A 27,542-nucleotide genomic window follows, 5' to 3' on the forward strand; every position below is an offset into this window, starting at 1 on the left:
GCTTATATCCTTTTAGCAATTTGAACTAGCTTTATGCAACTGTGATCAGAGTGAAAATGGGATCATGTTATATCCAGTAACCTTTCCATTTGCTGTTTCATATATGTGTCACTATCTAAATAGGGTAGTCCTTGCCATGCAAAAATTAGATTTTGAGGATTCTGGATGATATTCCAGATGGCTGTATTCAGCTCTTTTATAGGTTACTATTGGAATACACAACAGTGATGCCAATATGAACATGTAGTTATGTGGATGGAAAATGTATCCCTTTTAAAATTTGGCTCAGATGAGATGATTTACTTCATATGTTTCAGAAACTGCAATAAAGAACATTAACTTTCAACCAGTTCAGAAAAATATTTTTTGTTGTGGTTGTTTTATTGTTGCATGCTTGTATTAAATTTTATGATTACACCAACAATGTGAATAAAGTCTCTGTAGTCATCTTCTAAATGGTATTCACAAGACCCATTCCAAACATAACTAAACCTTTTTAGTCCTGAACAAAGAAAACAATTTGTAGCCAAATGGTCTCTTACTGGTAACCCAACTCTTATTTACTGTAAGTTCTATTTCAAATATTGCTGTATTCAGAATTCACTCTGTAAATATGATTGTGTCTTGTAACATGTATTTTGAACTAAAGGTGTATATTAAGTCCTTTTGAATGAAAAACCTAGGGTTTGAAGTGGCCTTTGTTTCTTTGGAAGTTCTTTACTCTCTTTATCCTATCCAGGATACTTAAATCACTGTTCACCTACCATTTTGCAGCACAAGATGTTTGAATATGGGCTTTCTCACAGTGTCCTGCATTGGCTTAGAAGGCAGTTAAGCTCTGTACCGTACCTGCCTCTTGGTTGCCTTGTTTGTCATCTCCATTGGTTACCAGACTGTTTTGCTTTCTATAGTGGTTTGGTGATATGCACCACTGGGAGTTTAATGGAAAGCACCAAGCTCATTTCTCTCATGACCAACAGTATGCAGGATTTAAACCAGCTCTCTGCAGGTACAATTATTTGGACGTCTGCTTCATTAACAAAAATGTTGCTGTTTCATGGTCTGTTTTAAAGAACACAACTGTAAGGAAGACATAAAAATCTGTCTGACGTGATTGAGTATAGAATTCACATAGAAAGAAAGAGCCTTTGTCTTCATGTACAGCATTCAGTTTTTTCTTGATCATATCAAATTGATCTGCTCCTGGATGCTTAAAATTAGGTTTTCTGCTTATTGTCATCATACTGCCGAGCAGAAGTGTTGTGCTGTACACACATCAGTGCACCTAGACATTTGGAGGTACTTTTTTTAATACAAATTATTTCTTCTTGGTGACAGAATAATTGGCTTTGGTTTCCACAGAAAGGGAATCTGATCTCTAGCTCAAGAGCTGCTGTGTACTCCCTGGTATTCTGCCTTTTCTGTTTAGAATGAGAATCGTCTTTGTAGACTCTTTTCCTTAAGTGTTCCTTAAACATGACAGCAGAAGAAAATTGTGAAGGGTGCTCAGATTAGAAAGGAAATTAACCCAGGATGCAGATTATGTAAATTACTCCCTTTTGCAGATTATGTAAATTATTCCCTTTTGTCTTCGCAGGGTTGTGCGATTAAGAATGTCACTGCCAAACCAGAGTTTAGCATGTGTTGTAACCACACTCACGAGTTGTTTTGCGAGTTTATGGTATTAATACTGAACCTCGTCACACAAAACAGAAACATCTGGTGGGGAGTGCTCTCTGTTTTCAAAAGTGTGGAGAGATTATCCATGTGGCATTTGGTCTGCGCCAAGCCTTACTGAAGAGAATTCAACAAGGAATTAACTGCCTGTCAAAACATGGAAATAGACAACTTGACAAGACTTCGCTATCAGGTTTCATGAGTCTGGATGACTGTAGCCTGATGTAAGAAAAGCTGTAGGTAGTGCAGTCATCCAAGATTTCTTTTATTTTGCCAAAATTGTACAAATTGTATGAAAAGGGGGATTATATACCATTTTCTCTTAGTGGTGTCATTGTTTTTCTTTTCTTTGAAATATCACAATTACCAAGTTTTTTTTAAATGGAAAAATATTAAGATAAACAGGTTTGGAGCAGTACTTTCCAGCAGAAATTTCATTTAATAATGTGTTTTGGCAGTTACTGTATGTAATTCACACGTTATGAAATTATATTTTTGTACTGTACAGTTACACATTGTGTAATTTTTGGTTTACTTTGGTAAACTGTTCAATTACTGTATGTAATTCACATGTATTCAAGATATGAAGTTAATTTACTTAGTGACATTAAGTTTCTCCCTACCAGCTACTTTGACAAGCCATGGAAAGAATAAAATGATACATTTTAAGCGCAATTTAAAAGAGAGTTGTTGTTTTTAATCATTATTGGGTTCCAGGTAAGTAATTTGTATTGTTTTTGGTTAAGAATAATGTTATTCATCCCCTTCCACTAGAGATTAGACCAGCTCAGGTGCCCACAGCTCTAATTAATGAGCACAACCCAGTACACAGAGGGAATTATCATGTGTTAACTGTGGGGTTTGGTAATCAATCGAGTAATTGTAATCCCCTAGAAAATATAAATAGGTTTGTCTTAATATTGCTGGAGGTCACTGAACAAATTAGGGCATTTTCACTTTTTCTTTGTTTTATGCCAACAGTGTACAGTACATCTGCAGATCGCAGTCCTTTTGTGTGTTTAGAGCAGGTTGGATCAATTGACACACAAGTAATTGACAGAGTGCAGTAGGTTCTCTCATGCCTTGTTGCTGTGCATTGCACTAGTAGAGGGATCAATTGAAAGAGCGGCAGGGCAGTTCTGCGTTGCTGATTCTGTTAAAAATGATTGAGAGGGGCAGTAATGGTAAAGCAAAGTGTGTGTTGTGCTCTTGCAGTAAGATCCTCAAGGCTAGTTACAGAAAGCCACAGATTTGTTTTTAAAGCTACTGTACCTGGTGTTGCTTCTGCCAGGGAAGGCCTTCTCCAACATCTATGTGTGTGCGATCGTAAATGTGTAATTTTTATTTTAAACCCACATTTAACAAGACGTGCTGTATAGCAGCTGCCTTATATCCAGTAAGCCCTGTTCATGTATCATTGCTAACCTTGAAGAAACAATAGAAAGCTGTGTAGTGTGTGCCTGAAGGCTGAAGGGCCGTAATTTGGAAAAGGTCTTGTAAGAGAAGGAATAGCACAAATTGTAAGGCTAGCATAAATTCAGCAAAGGTCTGGCCCCACTGTCACTCTGCTTGATTGTAAGCAAATTCAAACTGTAATGGACACTTCCCATATTTACTCCAGTAAATATGGTGCTGTATTTGCTTGTGGTTCTCCAGGAATGACAATTTGTTCAAAATTGACTTGCCGAGTAATAAAAAATAATACATAAAGCATTCTTCAAAGTAAATATCAAAGTAAAAAAAAATAACAGTAAAAAAGGTCAGATTTGTTTGGTGATGTGAGCAAAAGAACATTTCAAAAACAATGTCATGCTTTCAAGCTTTTTTTCGGCTTTGTGACGAGAACGTAGTGCTTATTAATAATGCAAAACTTATGCTATAATTGAATATACTCCAGTACTGTTGTAAATATAAATATTTTTCTGTAGAGGTTGAGAAAGAAAGAAAAATCTTGCTTGATAAAATGTTTATATGTTTAGCGAAAATAAGATGCCTGCATTGTTATTTTAAGGTTTAGATACCACTACATACTGTACATACAGTAGTGCTGCTGTGGGGGAAAAAACCAAAACGTTTTCCTTTAGTTCATTTAGTACATCATTATACTTGTATAGTTTTTGATTTGAAGATCAAGGAATTGCAATGCTCATTTATTGCATTTTAATGATTCTTCATAGAGGTGAAAAAATATTCATCAATATTTGTCAATGTGGGAGCAACACCATTATCATTTCTTCAATTTAATTTAATTTTTAACTAATTTTAGTTTCTCCTTCATCAGTACATCACTGTAATTTTTGTATTTCAGTACATTATCTGTGGAATGAAGTATAGAGAAAAGTCTAAATGATTTCAGCTGTATTTAAGATTAAGAAAGTCTTCCAACATAAGCCATTGTGACACCTGGTTTGTGCTACTGTACATTGCTGCTTTAGTCAGATGTCTAAGATGTTTTTATCTGAGGCTAATTGGCATGGAAATGCAGCACAGGAAACTATGAAATTATTTTTATTTACGTATTGCACTTTTGCTGCTTTCTGACCATTTCCTTCTCTTCTCTTCTTTCTGTCTTTACCTCTAAGGCACATCCGCAAGATTTTGTGATAGAATTGGATTAAGGATAAATATAAGAATAACTCAGTCTTCCTCCTGATGTTAATATGCTTAATGTCTTGCATTCAGTCTGCTGTCCACTAGAATGACCGAAAGAGGTCTGAATTGACACCTTCTTGATATTTGAAAATGCTGTCCTCTCACACAAAATGAGCCTAAAATCTTTTTTTGCTTCAGGTTTTCACAAGGCCATGTCTCGGCTTGCAAGCAATGAGGTCTTGCATTAGTGAGCTTGTACTACAGGGCGGCCCGTGGACATGTTTGAGCTAAAGGGGCAATGGGAATATCTATTTTGACAGGTATAGCCATTAGAATCTGTCTGCTTTGGAATGGGTCTGGGTTGAAAACTGAAATTATCTGACTTCCAAAACTTGATTTGTGTTCAACACCCACTATTTTTAATTTTGCTTTTAAAAAGGATGATATTGAAGTGTGTATAGATGTTGGCAAATTAATTAGTTGATCTCCTTGATATAAAATGCTGATATAAAGACTGCTTTATTTAGAGGAAAGATACTGAGAGGCATTAAAAGTGCAACAAATGAGCCTTGGAACCAGTAACATTTTTACTTAATGTCTCAATACAGAAAGAGAATACACAAATGCTTAAATGTGTATCCAGTCGTCCAATGCCACTGTTCAATAGTCAGATCAGACTGTGTAGCTGCATTTATTGTTAGGTATATTAGGAGAAAACAGTTCCTCCATCTTAGTGGAATGGCGTAAATTATAGAGATGGATTTACTGTCTGTGCAAAAGTTACCTACTTTTTTTTTTTAGCCTGTCTTCTGTTTCTTAAGCAGTATACATTAGCAAAGTCTTTTTTGAATGCATGAATTAATGATTCCCCCCTCCCTCACTTTACAGAACATAAGAAGTGAATGGAGGATTAAATGAGAGGAGGCCATTTGGCCTGGTTAGCTCATTTAGTTCTGAACAGGTAATTGATCTGTGGATGTCATCCAAATAATTCTTGAATCATTGCCCTCAAAGCCAGGGTCCATTGTATGTCTTGCATTGAGACATTTGCTGTTGTGTACAATACCCCCCACGTGGGGGCAAAAAAAAGCAGTATTAATATTTCTAAGAAGACAGCAGACCTTCAGTAACAGTGCTGCACAGTAACTTTAGACAGCTTTAGATGTGCACTAGTTATTGCTATTGATCGTTCTCTGGCCGCAAAATTATTGACCTCGCAGCCATTGTCATCTTGCCGAAAAGAATAAAAATTTTGGGGGAGAGAGGATGTTTTGAGTGTAGTTCTCGATTTGTTTGCTTTATGGCAACATCCAGAATCACCTGGAGGGAAAGTGTTTTTTTTATTAAAGAAAACAGGAACCTGTGGTAAGCAGGAGGTAAGCAGATTTATTTTATTTTTTGTTCTGAGTGATGCTGGCTGACTTTGTCCGCAGGGATCAACAAGCAGTACCTCAGCAATACAGCATGGCCCACAGGAGCACATAATCTGAACGGCATCACAGGGCATCTGTCATGCATGACCTTCAAACAACCTTTTTTTTAATGAACATTACCTGAGTAGAGCTCTGGATGAGACTCTCAACCTGTCTGCTATAATTCAGGGTGTCTGTGTTCCTGAAAACTTTTCAAGAAGACTGGATACTGCACCGGCTTTTTTCCCCTCAGAAATCTTCTTGAGCGCAGACTCGTTATGTCTTCCCTGTGTCTGTACCATGTCTTAGATTAGCTTTTATCTCTTTCACTTTTCCTTTTCGTCCCTGGAAGCAGGAAAGCAGAAGTGCCTGTTTACAGTGACAGGCGTAATTTATTTCATTGTATTAGAGCACTTCTGAGCACGATGATAACAGTGCTTCAAGTAAGACCACAAATTTGAATGTGACACTCTACACTGTAATAATATACAAACTGCGCTGTTCAAAACAGCCACCAAATTATTGATTGGGGAATAAAAGAACAGATTTTGAAGGGGTTTATATTTGCACTTTGTCATTTTTTTGGATAAATGGTAAGTGTGGCACTACTACATATCAAAATGGAGATGAGTTTCCCCTCACTGTACCATATTATAAGCACACAAAATCTGTAAAATAAAGTCTTTAGGTCAACTATCTAGGCACAGTTGTTAACAAAACTATTACGTTGGCTGTACAGTTACCTTAAAAAATAATGCAGGTTTTATTTTGATGGGACAGAAGTTTACTTAAGGCACATAGTGTGGTCGCAGCTACCTTAGAAAGCTTGGCAAAGCTCACCATAAGTTCAACTGTCTTCTGCAACTCCTCACATGGTAGAATGCCTGGAGGACCCAGGAAAACGTCATCTCTGACTTTGCAGGCTGGAGGTAATGTGACACAGCTCTGGGCCTTCAGTTAAAATAGACTCTTCAGATCAGCTGCTAGTTCTACAAGCATGTTGCTGTGAGCAAGCAAATTAAAATCAAGTAAGCCGCAATGGCAGCTTTTTCAACACAGTCCATTAACGTTTTGGTGTTTTGTTTGCCTGAGAAGGGCCCTGGAGGAGAAAACTGTCACTGCCACACACTGCTCTGCATTGTACAGCAATTACAGCCAAGGTTAACTGCTGATTAAACTATTAACAGTAAAAACAAGAAAGGCAAAGACATTCTGTCTTCAAAACTGCTTTGACCCCAGTTTTAAAATGAGTACGGAACGCATTTGTCATGGGGCTTAAATTGTGTGCCAAATCTATACTTATGACTAAAGAATAAAACTTTTTTTGTCATTATCTGTAGCACCACTTGTCTTTGCTTTACAAAGTTTTACAAAGTGAAGGCCTAGTGCTCTTGTGGACAAGTTTGTTTCCCTGACAGTAGTTCTTCAGTTCAGTATTATACTTTACCAGGACAATCAGACTGTATGAGTATTCAGACATTTGTACTTGATTAGTTAGAACTGCCAGATTTGTATACATTTTTTAATTATGAAGCATGTAAACTTTCCCCTTTATTCATGTTTAAGTCTAACGGTATTCATTACAGGGAAGCCAAACCTGAAAGCATATGAATTATGAAACAAAGCCTGTAGCCTCCTTTTATTTCAGCCTCTGCATGTTTGAGGATCAATCAATGGTAATTCCAAGCACAGACTCTGAATCATCCAGCCTGTCCAGATCCATTCTAGCATGGTTGACTGTGGATGAAGCTGTACTGTATATCAATTAAAATGCAAAGATTGCCAGAATCGAGGAAGCTAGGAGCTGGGAAACTGAACTAATTGTTCCCGTGATTGATGAGTATTTGAATGGAATGTGCTGACACTTGTTCAAAATGATTTTTTCCTATTTTTTCAGAAGGGCTGCTGGTTTTGAAGCCAGATGTATTTTGTTTCAAAGCTAGTTTATTATTATCCTTCTCTAAACCTCTAAACTAAACCTTTTTAAACTGAGAAAATCCTGATTTTCATAATATCTGAAACATCTGTTATCCAAAGCAGTTTGGGGTTTGACTAGCTCTATCAAATGAAGCAAACTTTTTTATCCATTTATTTGTTTGGTTCTTTAACCGTTAGTTTAATGTTATTGCTGCAATGAAGCTAAGAAAATCAAATTTGAGCTCAGAAGGGTAGGTTATATTGCTTAAAGCCCTAGTTTGCTAGTTGTTTTGCTGTTCATGCTGCTGAATTCCTGACAGATATTCAGTCCTCATTCTCACTTGTACTGTAAGTACAGTAGATAAAGAAGTGGACTTTATGGACTCTGAAGTTCGGTGTCAGTCTTCTCCATTTTATACAACATTTAACTGGGAATATCATTGTAATGTGATTTGTTTTCAAAATAGGGTTATAAATGCTGGTGTATTGAAAATTGTGTACTGTTATTGGGGGTAATGAAACCAAAAAACAGGAATGTTACTTACTTTTTTTCAAATAACTACATTTCATTTAAAGGGTTATTAGGCAAAAAACACTAACAAGTTTTGATGGTGGTTTATAAGGAGGTTGTGTCAATGTGTAGTCCTATTGTCAATCTGTGTGTCATCTGAATCTGCAGCATCACCTGTAAACGTATACAAGAACATGTCTGTATATGATTCAAATGCACGATAGGCATTACATTTGTCTGTTTTATAGCATTACAATTGATTTCTGTGGTGACTTCATGTGCAGTGTAGAGTGGGGGTGGTCTTTAACCTCTAAAATGTAAGAATTCACCCTTGCTTCACCCTGACATGGTGGTAACTGGGGCTGTTATCAGTTGTGACTGGCTGCTGCTGGCATAAGGTGACTCATCTGACAAACATGTAGTGCAAGGCTGGGTTCACAGATTTGTAAAGATTTAAAACATTGAGGTCCAGAGCGTGTCTCTGCTGTGTACACATGGGCATCTTTTCTTTTACCCAGTGAGGTGGATTCAGGTCTGGTTTGTCTGGTTTGTTTTCCGGAATCCCATGCAAAGGCATCGTTTTATGAACCTGGATATTATTTGCTTTGAATCGAGTGTTCTTGAAACTGCTCTGTACATACAACTCCAAGTCAACACACCCCTGGAGGAGCTGTATGTACAGAGTAGTACCAAGAACATTATGACTTGACCACAAATGTGCTGTTGGTATGTGCAAGAGGCAACAGCATTTTATGTTTATTTGTCAAGTTGGAATATGTATTGAGACTGTGTATAATGTATATTCCTACATAAAAAAAACTTTCAAGTCAAGTGAATATAAATTGACTATATTCAATCCTAAATAGTCATTTTTGTGACCTAAATCAGTAGATTTTACTCTGTTAAGCTTCTGAGCTGCAGATTTAGAGCAAATACTGTATTTGCGTTAATTTTGAGTACAAGAAACATTTTCTATTCTAGCTAATACAGAGAGCGAAAATTTATAATTTAAGTAAAAAGGTTATTGCTGATACTTAATGGTACTTAAAGATTTTGAGAGTTATTCACCATTGATTCACATTGAGCTTTTGATACTAGAGGTTATTTACAGTCATTGTTATAATTTATACTGTATGTGAATTACAATGTAACCTCGAGTAACATATTTTAAGAGACTGTTTCTCATAAACAGCCTATGGTACTGTACTTTCTGTGTTGCATCTCCTCAGAAGTCAAAGAAAGTGTATAGTTGTATCGCACACATGTGTGACCTTATCTTCCCTTTCTAATAATAATGAAAAGCTTTCTGAATCTTCTAAACTAGCCCTTTAATTTGGAGAGAATTCTCTGAAGCTAGTATTTATTTGATGATAACTAAATAACCAGTGTGATTTGTAGGATGTGCGGGACATTAAAACTAAAGGAGACTGTGTCCTTCAATTGCTCTGTTTGATGGTATTTCCAAAGTGTTTGTCCTGGTTTTGAAAAGGTGCATCGTACCAGTTACAATATTTTGTAGAGTGAGAAGCTGCCCATAGGAAAAAAAACCTCAACTTCTATACTGTATTATCTACCTGCATATCTCAATCAGTTTTCTTAGAATTCTAGACTTGCAATAAAATATTTATGTTTGAATCAAATAAATGTACAAGGCTGCATATGACAGAAGTGACAGGATTTGTATGCAGTTCCAGTTTGCTGTTGAGTAATTACCTGTCACTGTTTTCTTCTTGTTAAAAACTCAGTTTACAGCAGCTCTGCGCAAAGAGAAATTGATTATGTGCAAGGTGACAGCGTTCAGAGGTTGTGCCGTATGTAAGTGAAGTCCCTCCATCTGCAAGATCTGCTTGCAATTAATGTACCACAGACAGCGGGTTCTTGAACATGTTAACTTTCAGCACAGACGGCGCGTTGAACAGTGGGGCCCATGGGCTGGCATCCGTGCACAGACTGCAGGCAAATTGGATTTCTCCGAGCTAGCTGTTAAACGAGCGATGCAAAAACAACAAAAAGTGGGGTGGTTTTACAAGGAAGCGGATGTTGCACAAGTCACAGGAAAGTGCTGGTCGTCTGCACTTCAATATTTGACGAGAGTGGCTCAATCTCATTAAATGGTCCTGCCTACTTCTTATTTTCTCATGAGATAATTATAATAATAATTGCTTACACTTATATAGCGCTTTTCTGGACACTCCACTCAAAGCGCTTTACAGGTAATGGGGTCTCCCCTCCACCACCACCAATGTGCAGCATCCATCTGGATGATGCGACGGCAGGCATATTGCGCCACCACACAGCTCACCACACATCAGCTATTAGTGGGGAGGAGAGCAGAGAGTAATGAAGCCAATTCTAAGAGGGGGATTATTAGGAGGCCATGATTGGTAAGGGCCAATGGGAAATTTGGCCAGAACGCCAGGCTTACACCCCTACTCTTTTCGAGAAACACCCTGGGATTTTTAATGACCACAGAGAGTCAGAACCTCGGTTTTACGTCTCATCCGAAGGACGGCACCTGTTTACAGTATAGTGTCCCCATCACTATACTGGGGCATTAGGACCCACGTGGACCACAGGGTGCGCGCCCCCTGCTGGCCCCACAAACACCTCTTCCAGCAGCAACCTTAGTTTTTCCCAGGAGGTCTCCCATCCAGGTACTGACCAGGCTCACACCTACTTAGCTTCAGTGGGTTGCCAGTTGTGAGTTGCAGGGTGATATGGCTGCTGGCACAGCATGAGATGAAAGATGCCAGTATCTGTTGGGGTCCATGGGGTAGTACTGAACTTCTGGACTAACATAAAGCAGGTCAAAGCAAAGACATGCCACATGTGTTATTCCCATATGGCCCCAATACTAAGGTATCTCTGGATTTCATTATGGTTTATTTGTGTTTCATGGAATTGGGTTGAGTTTTTATCCAGAAAAAGAAGGGATTTCTAAATGATCCTCAACTGAGCCTTTTGATTAAAGCTGTTGGCCGGTACAGTGAAGAACAGTTCACCGAGTAGAGTGGTGGAATTCAGTTTTCCTGTCTCCTCTTTCCTTATGTTGTTTATAATACAGTATTGCAGTGGCATCGTTTTGCAAAGGTGTTTTATTCTTTGCATGCTTTCATTGCTAATGCCTTGAAATATAAACCTCTGTCAGAACAGGACCAAGAGACCATTAAGAAAACTAAAATGTGACCAAATTGTTGATGTTGTTGTTTTGGGTCTGTTAGTGACTTCATGATCTCTTGGTTGAAATGGTTGTGTTGCAGTGTCGCTTAATGCAGTGCTCATGTATTAATGATAAAGTAATTAAAAACACATTAAAAACCTCCTCAAATGTGTAGTATGCAAATGAAAAAGGGTTACATTTTTTTTAAAAGTTTTTACGCAACAAAATGTTTTTTTGTACATCCACTGAACTCATTGGGGTCAGTGATAAGGGACTGATTGTGTTAAATTATTTATTAAAAATGTAATAATTCATAGTTGCATTTTTAAGTAAATGTGTAGGTACTTTTCTTTCTTTACTGTTGGCTTGTGTTAAATGTCCTAAAAGCAGTAGTTTGTAAATGTCAGAATGTAATATTCTTTTTTTCCTAAATACCTATAAATTTTAGTTCAATATTTGATATTTCAGACAGGCGCATCTTTTCATTTAGAAGCTTAGCTAGTTGTCATACTTATTTCAAAATTAGATAATACTCATTGTGTTCTAGACCATATTTAAAATTCATTTGGTCAAAGAATACAAGTTTACCACTATCACAAAAGGTAATTAAGGTAAAAAACAAAACAAAATAGTAATAGTAACCTATTGGAATATCAGTCCTGTTTTCTGAAGCTATTACAGGAGAAAGATGTATGTGTTAACCAGATGTTTTAATTTTGTCAAACACATTATATAAAGATAGGCCAGTATTCTGATCCTTTAAAATTGATTAAAAGCTTTTATTTTTATTATCTTTTATTCAAACACTCAAATGAGTGCAGTGACACGGAGATTTCATATCTATAAAACCCTGGATCAGAACCATCTGTGCTTCTCCCTGGGAAAAAAATTAATGTATTCAGTTTCACACCTGCTCTTTCTGAGGTGCTTCCAATTATATTATTTACACTGCTTTTATTTTGTTTTTGCAGAGTGACAAATCCTTGCCTTTGTCAGATGATTGTAGTGAAATCATTTTAATACATCTGCATCTCTCAAATTAAGTAGCAACACAACCCAGCATTACTTTAGTACTTTTCTGTAAAAAAAAATGTATCTTATAATGCTGCATCTGTAGTAAAGATTTTTTATTTTCCTTTTGGTTTTGTTTCAAAATAAGAATCAGCTTAATTGTTCGTCTCTAGTTAGGTTTTCCTTTTTCTACTTTTTAAAACGTGAAATGTAAAAGAATGGTAGGAGATCATTTCCTTTACAGAAGATTATATTTCATAAAGGATCTTTGACTACTATTTAAAGGAAATATTTAAAATATGTCATTAATTATTTAAAGCCCCAGTGCTGTATTTTTGCTCTGTTATGCAGCATTGTATGATGCTAAGTATTTTCATGGGTTTGTCAGATTATGATTTGATTTAGTGTTCATGAAAGAAATAAATGTGCAGAAATGGGATGCTTAGTATTGTTCTGGCATATAAAAGTTAAGTTGCCTGAAGTTACCACAGTTACTAATTCTTCCATTACAAAAATAGGTTTATTGGTTTTCCTGCTTCAGTAATTAGTTTGTTTAAAAACCTCTTGGAATGCATTCCTTTTACAATGTTTATCCCATTGTGGTTGTAAGGTTCAATAGTTCTTTTAAGGTGAAGGAACTTCTTTGCAGTACTTAGTCAAATCATTCACCAGTTAAACCACTTAGAACGTGCAAAGGCTGATAGAAGTGAAAAATGCTTCATTCTGTGTAAAAGTGTTCAAAAAAGGAGCGAAATATTCCTGATTGGATGGCTAGCATTTAGTTTTTCATGTTTAACATTCAGTTTGAAGTTTACTTCCTTGACATGTTTGGTTTTCCTTGCATGGGATGAGTTTCAGCTTGCATAGAGCAGGCCCTTTTAATTGCTTCATTGGTTTCTTTCCCCATTTCCATGCCATCTGTTTTTTTACAGTGCCCAGGCTGTTTATCTGTTGTCATTCTGCCAGGGATCTGCTAGTCAGTCTTTTATATACTGTGGAGGCAAGGTACAGTACATGTTCAGAATACAACTACTGTTTTTTTTTCCTGCCACCCTACAACCCTTAGAGAACATTCATCTGTAGTTAACGTGCAAATCATATTGGTACTTAGCACAATACTGTACATTTTTTAGCCTCTCTTGACCATAATCACAAGTGAGCCTGGGTATTCTGTGTCAAATTGGACAGCCTTAGATCAGATGCATGTAAATCTTGGATGAAAGATTGGTTGGACACATTGCCTCAATGCTGTCCATAGTTATTCTGGCTTTACACTTCCAACAGTATTGGAATAGACAGCTTGACGCAATCTAAAATGAAATAGATTACTCTTTTAAAAACAGTGGTGAAATATTATTGGATTGTAATTTTAGTATTATTAGGATATTCTCGGGTGATTTGTGGTTTGTTGGAGAGCAGAACCTCTGCAGTCAGAAACAGATGATAAAAAAGAACATTTTATCTATCAAGGCTATGGTTTAACACTCAACATTGACCCAACAGATCCCATAGTTTGTCAATAATCAGTGCCTCAATAAAAATATCTTCAAAAATGCTTTACCATATGTTAGTGCTCTGTTTTTCCAGTGGTCCTATTTAAATAGGAGAATGATTTAATTGACTGTCGTTTTAAGATATTTCAAAACCTTTGATTACTGTAAAATGTTTTTTAGACAATTTCAGATGGGCCTCTACTCCTAGTGTATTCTGCTGTTTGTTAAAAAGTTGTGGTGCAGGAAGGTATCCAATCCTTTTGAGAGAAAGAACTCCATGGTTTCATGGAGTTCATTAGATGCAAGCTGAAAAGCTGTGTGGATACAAATAATTACATTTTAGATCAAATAAGAGAGTAATGGAGGCATCAATCACTGTCAGTCTGCACTAAGGCATGACACAATGCATGTTTCACAGATTGGATGTAATATACGCAGCGCTGCACTAAGCAAACTGTAATGGGAGACCAAAATTTGGCTTTTGTGGTATGGAGTATTCTAATTTGGATTTTATTGTTAATCGTGCTTTAACTTTGTTCTTGGTTAATGATCCTAAGACTTCTTACTGAAATGTTAAAAATAAAAAAATACAGTGAATTTTTCTTTGTGTATTGTTAATTTCATATACTGTGTATTCAAACAAATCCAAACCATCTCTACAATCTGTTGATTCTTTACTAAATTGCTACAACAGATGGTTTTTAATGCAATAGAAAAGTAAGCAAAAGTGTGTGGCAAATGCAAAAGGCTGGTAGGACAAACTGCCCGACCATGTTGTTGAAGCTGATATCGTCTTTAAAAGAAAATGGATGGATGGGATCTTCAGGTCAGTTTACTACTAATGACCACAGTGATCTAGTTGGACTGAGTGGTCTGTCTTATTTCTTTACCCACAGTCATAGAAAATGTAAGCTATTTAATATTTGATCTCTATGAAATGTACTGTATAAAAAAGTGCCTGACAGTTTCTTATGGGTGCTGTAGCTCCATTGCTAATGTGCTTTATGTGACAGGCTAAACATGATAGACACTAAATACAGGATTATGTTTTTCTTCTAAGTACTGTGGCATTTAAGCAGGTTCTTGGAACAACATTAAAATCACATGCTCCATTTTCGAGGCTGAATTTGCCTTTAAGCCAGGTCAGCAGGCACTCTTGGTAAGAATTATCACAGATCCTGATTACAATTCTGTGGCCAGAGCCTTGGCAGAGCACTGCAGCTTGTTTAAAGATACCTGAAGATTTGTTTATCACAGCACGTTTGCAGAATCTAAATTATTCATCCTTTTTTTTGCATTAATGCTTTAACACCACTGCCAGAAAACAAAGTAAATTCATTCTTCCAATGGGATCACTTTCTCACTATATTAGCTTAGACTTAATGATTTTTTCTTTTTTTTTAAAGGTGTTATTTCCTAAAAGTATTGCCCGGAGTTGGTGAAGTGTAAGAAAAATCAAAGAAGACTACAAACACTGAAAACTTTAATATTTTTAGTCTTGATAAAGAAGAAAACAAGATGGACTGGTTAAAGTATTTAAAATCCTCAAAGTCAACACAGTGGATTTTTTTTTCAGAAACCAACCATGTTATTGAGACAGTTTAAGACAGTATTGAGACATCCTTGGATCAATTCGCTATTGAAAAGAAAGAATGACGAGTGACATGGCCGCCTCTAATTTATAACCTTGCTTATTTTCTAGAATCTGGACAAACACTGATAACTGTTTATGTTCTCTTTACTGCATGGCTAGATAAATGTATGTGGGAACAAGTAGGCAAAATCTCATTTATTCTGAGGCAGTTTTCAGAGGTAAAGTACACTGCATGTTCAATGTAATATTACACATATTAAAGCTGCTGCAAGATCGGTTCTCAAAATAACATCACTGTGTTTGTCAACTAGCAGATCATTTGGGGACAATGTACCGGCTTGCTAAAGTACTGTATGTATACCCAAGGACAGATTAATCTCATCTAAAAGGAGGCAACTTTTTTATGTGCCTTCAGATTTCAGCCAAAACAAATAATTGAATAAAAGAGAGGGGAAGCAAGCAAGGAAGCTTGTTTATTTGTAAGGAGAGAAAAAGAGGTTTAATGGGAAGGAGGGTGGTGGCAGATCTCCATGCTGGAGTGCTGCAGGGCATCTGTGGAATGTGGTGCTTGAGGAGTGTGCATGTCTGTCTGTGTGCCGCAAATGAAGTCAGGGTTGAGCCAGCTGGCACTGCCCAGTGACACCATTGTGTCCTTTTGCAGCCTGATTAGAGCAAGGTCACCAGGATCAGGCATTGTGCACTGAAACACGCGGGCGAGGGAGATGCAAGGGAGCCTTTTGTTAGTGTTTAATAAGCGTGATGTGTATGCTGCTGACAGCAGAAGCAGGTGGAAGGTCTGGCAGTAATTAGAAAGAGAAGCAAAGGCAGATTATTGGAAGGGGTGGAAGTGGGGGGGCGTGGTGGAGGAAGGGGGGGGGGGGAAAGTGAGACATTATGTAGTCCTGTCTCTCAGCCACCCCTTCTCCGGATTCTTCCCTTCCTCGATGGCAATCTTTTTGTTTTGTGCCAAAGTCATCACAGAACAATTATTAAGTCAGTTCCAGATTAAAACACCCTGTACCAATTAGCGGCTTTGAAAGCTGTAAGCCTCTGCTTTGGGTGGAGTCAAATGACACTAAAAAGGTGATAACCCTGGCACAGATGAGCTATTTCAGGTTGATCTCGTACTGCAATCTTAAGACATTTTAATTATAAATAATTATAAAGGGCGTGATATTAAGGAGATTTTTTTTTTTAGGTTTTAATCCTTGTTTTTATACAGTATCTTGGCATCATATGATGTCTATAATATTGGAATATACTGTATACCCCAATAAAATACATTAATGAATAATATTATTCAATAATTTCCTCTTCTGGAATATTATTGTTATTCTGGTGGGAAATGGTTATAGTTTAGCGGAACATGTAATTACCATATAAACACATCGGAAAATACCTTAGTCTGCTTAAGTTAAAAAAAAAAGGTTATTTTGGTTGTGTTATACCATTTTAATTGCTAGCTGCCCGTAGTTAGACACAAAAGACCAGATTGAGGGTGATTGTGATCTGGACCGTATTGTCTAGGTTGGGCCATGTGTTTGTCTGCTCTATGCTGTGTTTGACTCCTCAGAGACTGATTTGGGACGGGGTCACAGATGCTTGCAAGATGGATTTTTTTCTAGGTTTTAGGTTCAGACAGACGACTTAAAGCGTTAATTTGAGTTTGGAGGTGTGTGTGCGCCAGAGGAACCTAACTGTAATCTGGCCTGTGTCTCGATACTGTCTCCTACTGTCTGTAACATTGCAAAAAAAAACCACAAAAAATGGAGACACATGACAACTCTAAGCTGTTCTTGCATGGCATCAGCTCACAAAGGGTTTCACCTGGCTTCCGATATCCAGCTGTTTAAAGCTTAACATCCCAGAAAACTGGGGCCATTTTTTGAAGTCATTGTTCTGCCAGTCTAGGATTTTAAATGCGACTAAAGAGAAGAAAGAGCCTACTTAACCCCTGGTTCATCCCTCTGTGAATCAGAATTATTCTCTTAACTGGGTGCTGCAGCAAAAAGGAAGACCGCAATAATACAATTTACAATAATGAGCTTAAGGAGGTCATTAATTCCTGTCTTCTGCTGTCTATGTATGCGTCAGATCATTAAAAATGCTGATGAGCTGCAAACACAGGAACTGCTGACAGCCAAAATGCTTGACTCAACTCTGCCACAGAATGGACTGTATTGTATGTTACAAAAGCTGGAAAGTAAGGGTGGCATTCTTCATTAGCAGTACAGTAAAGGAGTATAACATAAATAACAAAAAGCTTTTCGGTCTGGCTTTAGTTGAGGGAGCTTTTTTTTTCTTTCAAGCCCCGTGTGATGAAGCTTACAGTTAAATCCTGGTATAATCTGCTTGTTCCAGTCAGATGGAAGTCATTTAATGTGCCACATGAACTGCACTTTCACTGAGCTATTTAGACAGAGGTTGATGCAGCCTGTGTTTCAGTGACAATCCTGCTACCGTATTTATTGGATATCTTAACTAGAGCCACAGTCTGTGTCAGTCTTGATCAGTTTTGCAAAAAATGTCTGGCTGAAATGTTTGCAAAGACTTCCTTTACAAGTTATAGGAAATACCTTGGGAAATAGATCACTGAAAAAAAGACAGGATTTAAATAGGTATAGTTGTATCACATTCAAATTTACTTCCAGGCATTGGGCCTGTAGTGTGATTTTTGAGAGTATGTCCCCAGGGTTTTTCTATGAGAAAAACATCATGCTTTATTGTTGTTCAGGCTCCCAGAATGGAGAAGATGGCTATCTTCTTGAACATGAACAGTGGTTAGAATTACTGCCTTGCATTGCTGGGGCCCTGGGTTCAATTCCAGACCTGGGGTGTTTTTCGCATGGAGGTTGTATTTTTGTTGGTTCTCCCCTTGTTCACATGGAGTTTCTATAGGTGCTCTGAATTTCCACCTACAGCCGAAAACATATTGGTAGGTTGATTAGCATCTGGGAACATTTGCCTATGGTGTGAGTGCGTGCGTCTGTGTCTGTGTGTGTGCCCTGCGATGGACTGGTGTCCCATCAAGGGTGTGTCCTGCCTTGCGCCTGGCTTCCCAGGACAGGCTGCAGCTGCCCCGCGACCCTGAATTGGAAGAACCGGTTAAAAAAACCAAATGGATTTATGACCATTTCACGTTTTTGAAAACCATGGACCTGATAATGCGTTTCCACTCACTACTTTTCCTCCAGGCCTCAGCAAAAACCATTTAAGTTCCAGACTTACTGAGCCTTATTGCTTGAGTGAGCAATGATGTGCCATGTGGAATAACAGTAGCAGCAGGAACAGTGTACTGTGTGAACTAGCAGAAGCAGCAGGAACAGTGTACTGTGTGGAATAGCGGCAGCAGGAATGGTGTACTACAGTAGTGTGGAATAGCAGCAGCAGCAACTAGTGTGGATTATCAGAAATGGTAAAAGTAGCTTTAAACACCAGGTTCTTCTCTGCCTGGAACCGGGCTGACAAAAGCGTACAGAATTCATTTGTGTAATAAACTGCTTGTCTACAGGTGGGAAACTCACTTCTGTGCAGGTGTAAGTTTGATTTCAGGTAGCATAAAAATATAGAAAGTTAATGCAGCAATAACATCCTTTTAATCTAAAACATTATCTCTCCTTGAAATATTTTTACGTCTGAATTGGTGTTCAGTAAAAGTAGCTGACAGCGTCTATATTTCAAATCCACTGTCTCTATTTTTGTGTTTCTGAGTGAGGCACTTAACTGTAGGTACTTGTGAAATTAATGTGATCTTTCCTTAAGTGCTTCTTTCTCCCTGGGACTGCTGCTGGGGTTAAAAGCCCCCTATTGCTTCTTCAAATCTGTCTTCACTGAGGACTGAGTTGCACCAAGAAGGGTGGCACTCTTGCCTAATACAGATGGTCCTCCACCCTGCTGGTACATATGTGACTTAAACCATCCTGCACTTGTTTAATCACTTTAATTTTATTAACCGCTCTAATCAGTTAATTGCGATTAGACTGCAAGCCGACAGCCCCTTTCATAAGATGGTGACAGGGAAATAAAGCTAACAGTAAATAATGCCAGATAATGGATCTCACATGCTGAGAACATTACAGGATTCCAGCGAGTGAAGCTTGCTCTCTCTCACACACACAAACACAAAGTCACCCATCTTCAAGCAGTTGTTTAGCAACTGGAAACCAGTCCAGGAGTGATTATCCTCTCAGCCTAACCAAACGTTTTCTGTCAAGTGTTTCCTCAATGTTGACAGTTTTATAAGGTTGCAAAGTGGTTGAGAGACACTCTTTGCTTTTGAGTTTGTCTTTGAATTGTTCCCTGCGGATGCTTTTATTAAACAAAGGACTATAAATTATAGATACGTCCATTTCATGAGGGAGGACTCTGATAACATAATAAATGATGCAATTTGGTAATGAGGAAATCTTGATTACATTGCAGAACAAGGAAGATTGTGTACAGTACTTCTGCTTGATTTGCTCTCAGAGGACTAAAATGCTTAAATTTGTTTAAAAACTTGTAGTCTTATGAAAATATTTGCTGTGATTTGACAGATTTTTAAACATTCCTTTCCCTGCTTTGTGCTCTTATTACAGCCTAATCTTGCCTAATAAATGAATTTCTCTACCCTAACAGGGTACTGCTATAGCTGGTGCTGTTTCTTTTTACTATCCACCCCCGATTTTCTAACCACTTTATTCAGTATGGGGGTGGGTGGGAGGTGGGGATGAAGCCTGTCGTGACAAGCAACAGGTGCAAAGCAGGATACACCCTGGATGGGATGCCTTTTATATTGCAGGGCACACACAGACGCAACATACACACATTCACTCCAGGGCCAGTTTTCCCAAGAAGCCAATTAGCTTACCCGAATGTCTTTGTATTGTGGGAGGAAACCAGTCTACCCAGAAGAAATTCTCTTGAATGCAGGCAGAACATACAGACTCCACACAGTAAGAGCCCCAGGAATTGAAATCTGGGCCCCAGCACTGCGAGGCAGAGATGCTAACCACTGCGCCACAGCGTTGCGATTTTTTCTGGTGTTCTATTTGACTATCCAGTCAAAATATTTTCTAATTTAAGACTTTGGTCATTCTTTACATAGCTGAAACCCTTTGAGAAACTACCGGTAATGTTAACAGATGTGGGCAGCAGTATTGGTTCTCAGAACTGTTAACGTAGTCAGAGTAGTCGTCACCAACATAGTACTGTACATACTCTGGTCACAATATCAAAGATGGGTAAAGGTAAGTAGGTTTTTTTTTTCTGTGGGACTATAAGTGGTTTTGGAATAGATAACTTAGCCCTGATTTGCATTAGCTAAAGTAGCAGCCTGCTGTGAGCGTTTGGGTGCCCTGAGGTTGATTTTTAGCAGTTGATTATACAGTACATGCGATCCGTATACAGTGGAGGGACTGCTTGATGGTGCATGTAACTAGAAATTACATTAAAGTTAAGTAGGATTAAGGCTGATTTATTAGCACATGCCCAGAGGGCACGTAGCTTTAAAAATTGTGCTAAAGCAGCAGACAGCTTCTCTGTTTGAATGTTTAATATATGTTCACAAACGTCATTATGCAGCATTGTACTGAGCCTCATTGACTAGTGCTCATGTTTATTGTGGGGGTGTAGTATAAGAGGGAATGTACAGTATTAGAGTGACATCAGTTCCCTGTATGAGTCTTAAGCTTAAAAGAAAAGAGGACAGTAGCACATAGCATAGTTTTACAGATTATTTACAGATTGTGATAGGTAATTTTAGAGTAAGGAGATAAAGGCAAAACAGGTGCTTCTTTCTTGGAAATAAAGTATATATAGATGGTGAGAGCCATAATCCTGTGCCTTATGTCAGTATTTTATTTTTCACTTGCATGCTTGCTTATGTCTTTAGCAAAACTAACTGTGGAGCTTTACATTTAAGAGTTAATAAGGTTTCCCACTAGGCTGTTATTGTAAGTTAGATAGTTTCGGAAATGTAATTGTGGAAGAGTAGAACATCTTCAACAAACCTGTTTTCATTGTACAGTATGTGCAAATCTCAAATACAGTGAGTCTATAATGAAGTTACACAAGAGGAGTTTAACATGGGTTGTGTATACAACGTGGTTAAAAGTAAAGTTATGAAAAATATCAATATAGATGTAAGGGCAAATGTTAGTAGTTTCTCATAGAAAGAGAGCTACTGTATGCTGATCTCTGTGTGCAAGTCTGAATCTCTGACTTTTCCCACAATGGAAGCGAAGATTGACAGTGAACAAAGAGCCACGAGGTTTCTGGACTGAGAATTCTTCACATTACTGAACGGCATGCTGTCTTGGCATACAGTGCCTTTAAACCTCTACCTGCATGCAAGTACATATTAATACTGTACCAATGGCACAGTAGCTAATTCAAATGATAAATAGGAAACGGTCAGAAAAACAGCTCTGTTTGTGAGCAGAGGTCACACAATACAGGAGCTTCTCTCCTTTTCTTCCCTCAGTGCAGTGTGGTAAATATTCTGGGCCTTTTCCTGCTTGTTCTAATGCCTAAAGGCAGCAGTATTAAAACCTTCTTTAGCTCTCCTGTATCTGTATTCTCTGCCACAGATATGAGGATCAGATACAGAATGTGACCTGATGCAACAGATAAGGACACATCCTGCAGGAGATGGTTGCGAACTAGCAATCTGAGGCAATATCCCATATCCATTCCATTCTTGCACATAAAATGCAAGGTGAATATGAGCTTTCTCGGTTCATTATAAATTAACAGTTAGTGCAGGCTCACCCACAATTGTATCTAAATGAAGGGCTTGGCAATTTCAGTTTCTTCTGAGTACTGTATTTGTTGGCAACATTTTTCCTGTTTTGCATGGTTCACTGGTTATTGAGGCTAATAACTACATAGCTCTCTCCTGTCTTTGGTTCTCTTGATCAATGTACAATGCTTAAATCCGACCAAACCGATAGGATCTGCAGACACATAATGTCTGTATGTGTGGTAAAAGGCTCTTTGCAGGAGCACTTGGCTTGTGAATTAAGTTGATCGGACAGCATGGCCTCAAGGTGTGAAAGTTGAGATTTTTGTTTAAGGTGGTTCGATGGATATTTCATTGAAAAAAAATTGTAACCAAAATCTAAACGTTATGTTCTTGGTGGAAGCTGCAGGATTGTGGTTTCAGCTGACAGCCACAAATTGATTTTGACTGATCAAGTCCAGAAGCATTTCCCTTCCACTACCATATCCACCTCTTCCGAATTATAATAGGATAGCTTGGTCTGGCAGCCTTACACAAAACATATGCTAATGCCTCTGCTGGTGTCATATCTGTTTATAAGACTGCTTCTTGCTGAGAGAGTTAAGCATTCAGATGTCATTCAGTTCATTTGGTCTTCAGCAGAAATCTGTTCATTTCTGAGCTGTGCAGATGGCTTAAGGCTTTTTTCCTCCCCTTTTCACCAGCAAAAAGCCGTGCACAACAATGAAAATGGAGGACAGAGAGTTGCAAGGTGTTTGCACAGCTTTTAGATTCCCAAAGCTCTATTTCTAATGAAGTCTGGAACATCAGAACCCACTTAGGATTGATGAACAATTAAGCGTGCTTATTTTTTGGAATAAAGTCTGCACAAAGATGATGATGTGAAGTGAAAATGCTCCTGTTGTTGTCATAATAAAACACAAACAGTACTGAATGTCAGAATTATATACAGCTACAAATAGTGGGTTCCCTCCCAAATCTCCCTTTCAGACTGTTGAATGCTGATGGTGATGCAGATGAATGTCTAGTTTTGAATAGACTTAAGAATTCATTTCTACAGCTACAAGTCCAAACACAGAGCGAAATATTCAAATGGAAATAAAATGTCTGCTCGATTGTACCTCAACTCAAAATATCACACTGTCATAGTGCTCCTAATATTGACCTCCCCTTGTGTTGAGAGATTGCAGGGCTACAGTATATAACTATAATATACAGTATAGTGTATTTTTAAAAAAATTGTTTGCACATTTGGTGTTTGTCCTAATTAATTTGGATGTGCAATAATCATTCTGTGGCCTTTGTGCATTCATATTTTATGTAAGTCCATGGTGAATGTCAGTGCCTTTGAGGTTATTTTGGTGGAATGAAGTGTTATATTTATTTTTGACATGTTTAAGACTTCAGTCTTCTGTTGGCTGTGATCCAGTGCTGTATTGATTCTGAATTTTGGTTGTTTTGCTTGGTATTAAAAAGAAATTAAAATGTTTTCAGAGTCTTCATCCAGTATTTCTTCTCCTAACATTTGGTTGGTTATTCTGTTATTCTAATTCTTCTGTATTATAATTAATACAATTACAGTGCTAGTTAACATGGCTAACCCTCTGTCATTTTCATAGGAACAGGCAAAGTGAACATGATGACAAGTGGCTGTCCTTTGTCCTCAGTGTTCTGCATTGTACTGTAGGTATTTTATTTTACAGAAACATACAGCTCTTTTATTGGCAATGAGCAGTCACTGCCTTTTAAATACAAATGTAGCAAAACATACACTATACCCAGAAAGTAAAAAATGTTTTTGTTATTATTAACTATTTATTAAATTATGTAAAATATTTTTTAATAATCCCATATATCACAAATAATGCCCATTTGTGAAATATCAGCTGATTGTCTCATTCACCAAGTAGCAATAATAAATGCACATCCATTTGCCCATACTCTGTTGGCTTGTCCTCTGGTGTAAGGAAGAGTCTGTCCACAATCTGGTGCTAATGAGTATTGAGGTGCTTGTACAATGGGCACACCTGCCCATTTTTCATGAGTCCCATGAGATATAAGCAGAGCAAACGCAAAACGAAATCCTGCTTCCTTTTTACAGTCCTGACTACACTCTCTCCAATCCTGTTGAAGATGACAGGTGACCATTCCACCTCTCAGCCAGTTTAAGCAATTCCACAGGAAAGGTTTCTATAATCCGTGTGCTTCGCCTTTAACTTTTTTTCAAGTTTCTTTCCTCGCCATTATTTAGCCACAGCTCCTTCAGTCATCAGGATGTCAAACAAAGGACAGGGAGATCTGGTTTGCAACACCCTTAGAAACTGCGTACAGAGTCTTCAGTTGACACTGGCTGTGCCTAATAAGCCCAGGGGACAGTGTATCGTCCACCATTCTTACCCATGGTTAACTGGGACATGAAGTCCATACCGCCCCTGATGTGACTACATGAACTGTACAACCACAGAAAGAAAGTGAAATAGGGACACCTTGGTTTGTAATAGGTACCTGTTATACAGTACCTTTTCCCTACACCTTGACACAGTATCAGTTTGTAAACTGCAGGACTTGGAATGAGAAAAATTGGGCACTAGGATTAGTGAACTGTATTTGAGGGATTGATGAGGCTCACCAGGGAGGTGTTAAGTGAAAAACAGTTAAGCTTGTTTTGTAATTAGCAGATGTTTTTCTTTTTTTAACCGGGAAGTTGAATTGGCCAAGGGCAAAATTAAAATGCATGGTACAGTACATGCCAAAAAATGTAGACAGAATTACAGGAAACACTATAAATGTAACCATGACTTGTATTGTATATTATTACTATTTACTTGGCTGCATTTGTACCCGTTTATTCAGCTGTACTGTACCTTTTATTGAAGCAATCCTTGCATAAGGGAATTACACCAGTGCCCTACCTAGAATTTAAGTCCACAACCATCTCTTGGTCAATAGCCCTGACCAATGCTCCTCTCTGTTTGTTTTTTATTAATATTTCTCTTTGTTTCTTAATATATGTAGTTTTATTAAGCTGCTTAATAAAAAAATGTACAGTATGTTTGAGTTTACAGTTTGAACTATAGCCTAAAGGGTTTTCCCAATAAAGTGGCTACTTTAGTTATTCCCTGTGAACATAATCAAAAGCACTGCACAGACAAATCAAACATGCATGCTCTGGAATGTACAATGAAATGCTGTTAGTTTTCTTATGCTAATCTCAAAACAGACAAACTGACAAGTTACAGTTTATAATCCAGTCTTTAAAAGACAGATGCATATTTTTTTAATGAAAGGAATGTCCCATAATAGGGATATAAGATGTGTCAGGGTGGTGTTAAGAACAAGATACATAAAATGGAATTCCTCCTTTGCTCTTTCCTCTTTGCTCTTGAGGTTTTGACACGAGTGAGACTCTGCAGTCTGACTGCACTGCTTTGTCTCAGAAGTGCAGTGGAAAAGTCAGCAGGCTCTGGACTTTGAAGTGAAGCTTCACATTCTGCAGCACAGTGAGAGAATGACCCAGAATCACTTCTGCCAAACACTACTGCATATGTATTGGGATCCCAGCTGTGCCAGATTTCTTTCTGAAAGTTTGCAAAAAGAGCACTACTGGTGACATAATCTCTGCCAATACTAGAGGGTAGGCATACCACCCCTGATTGCTGGAGGCTTGCTCTGTGTACTATATACAGTACTGTAGATGTTTGCATGGCAGAAGTGTCTGGACTTGTTTTTAAATGACAAAATTCAGTTTCCTCTCTTTTCTACACTCATAGTTTTGTTAATCATGACGTTCACCCCCTACACCCCCTGTAGTGAATGGAAAGCCTGTGCATGTGTGCCTTTAACAAACCCATCTCATAAAAGCAATGATAGAGCCATGACAAATGCTTTGAGCTCTCAGTGATAGGAGGCAGAAGTGATGTGATTTGTGCCAATATCACTGTAAGCTCACAGGTGACCAGGAAGTCCCAATGTGCCATCCCATTCTTCATTGACCTGAACCCACCCAATCCTGGTGATTCTTGGCCCGTGGTGTTAAGCCACTTACACACCTGTGTATTCTGGGAATACATGGGTATTCCTGTGTGTAGTCTGGGTTTAGAGGTCTCTTAGCAAATGCTTTTGCTTTTTCAGCCAGCAGGAACTCCTGAGTTTTTTTTTCTATATTTTGGAAACAGCTTTTGCCAGGATCCTGCAATTTTGAAGTAGCTATTTTCTTCCAAGATGAGTCCTACTTTTTGTCTCTGCAATCAAAGTAGAGCCTCACATCTTTTTGAAAGTGACTGTGTATTGGCTGTATTGTTGGTGATTTAGTATTGCAGGGATGAGACGGTTCTATAGTAGAGCAATTCTAGCAGTCCGACTTTAAAGGTGTTTCTAGTTTTAGGTAGATATTGGCTGCTTCAGTGGCAATTTAAGGGAGGGTATTCTCTCCTTGGCATAGCTCAGTGGGTTTAAAAGGGCTCTGCTTTGGCATTTAAGGTGCTGCTTCATGTTGTATTCCTGTTATTTTAAAACCCTTATGTTGTGTTTTACTGTGTTGTTCAGCAAATAAAACTGAGAAGTCGAAGAAAAATACCCATATTTCTAGAAAACAAGGTTTTTTGACTTGAATGTTTGTCAACACTTGCATACATCAGTGAAAACGAAACTTCTTGGATTTTACTTCACTCATTTAACAAGATCCCAAATGCGGACTCAATTCTTTCCAAACACTCTTAAATCTTCAGACAGCTATCCCCTAAAGGTCATTCAGTTTGATACCCTGCTAGGTTGCTTTTTAATTATTTTTTTCTTCTGAAAAAGAAAAGTTGGCATTTGTTAACAACAACTGTGCATTGAGGTATACTGAGCTTGAGCTATGATGTGATGCATATTTTGGATAACTGAGCTAGTTGCTGCTGGATTAGAAGTAGGACAGAAGAAAGGAAAACAGACTGGAAGGTGGAGCAGATGTTCTGTCCCTGCAGAAATTCACATTAAAACAGTGGAAACTTTGTTTCTTGTTTACACACATTCTATGTTTCATTCTGTGCTGGTACACAACTGTCCTAAAGGCGTTTCTCATCTTCCCACAACATCCCCTGTGAAAACTAGATGTTCAGTTAATGTCCAAGGGAAAATCAGGCTGAGCGTATACAAGTATTTGTACATACAATATTGTTTTTAAGCACTTTATTATTTAATGTATATGACATAGTAGCTTGTGAACATAAGGTTGTATTTTGTATGCTTTGTCATACATGTAGAGTAATCTCTCTTGAGTAATTTAAAGGATCTTTATTTTTAAACTGTTGCAAAACTGCCCATTCCAGTTTAAATTAATCTGATGGACAGTTCGCCTGCCAGGGAAAATGGGCACCAGATTTCATGCACACAGCATACTTTATGCCCAGGAGTTCTTAATACATGGTATATTAATATGGTTTTTTTTCCAGTCTTTAACATCATTTTTTA

General features: G+C 37.9%; 1 protein-coding gene and 1 long non-coding RNA gene across 19 annotated transcripts in view; both read left to right on the top strand.

Moving 5' to 3' along the window:
* Positions 1–27,542, top strand: part of nbeaa (neurobeachin a) — a 361,778-nt gene that overhangs the window by 36,151 nt on the left and 298,085 nt on the right. The gene's annotated exons all lie outside the window — the stretch shown is intronic.
* Positions 750–2,352, top strand: LOC148658362 (uncharacterized). Its single transcript, XR_015940055.1, has 2 exons — positions 750–1,009; positions 1,598–2,352. It is a non-coding gene; the product is annotated as an uncharacterized LOC148658362 (long non-coding RNA).

This window comes from Lepisosteus platostomus, chromosome 7, assembly GCF_059453375.1.
Source record: "Lepisosteus platostomus isolate fLepPlt1 chromosome 7, fLepPlt1.hap1, whole genome shotgun sequence".
In the NCBI taxonomy this organism is placed as follows: domain Eukaryota; kingdom Metazoa; phylum Chordata; class Actinopteri; order Semionotiformes; family Lepisosteidae; genus Lepisosteus; species Lepisosteus platostomus.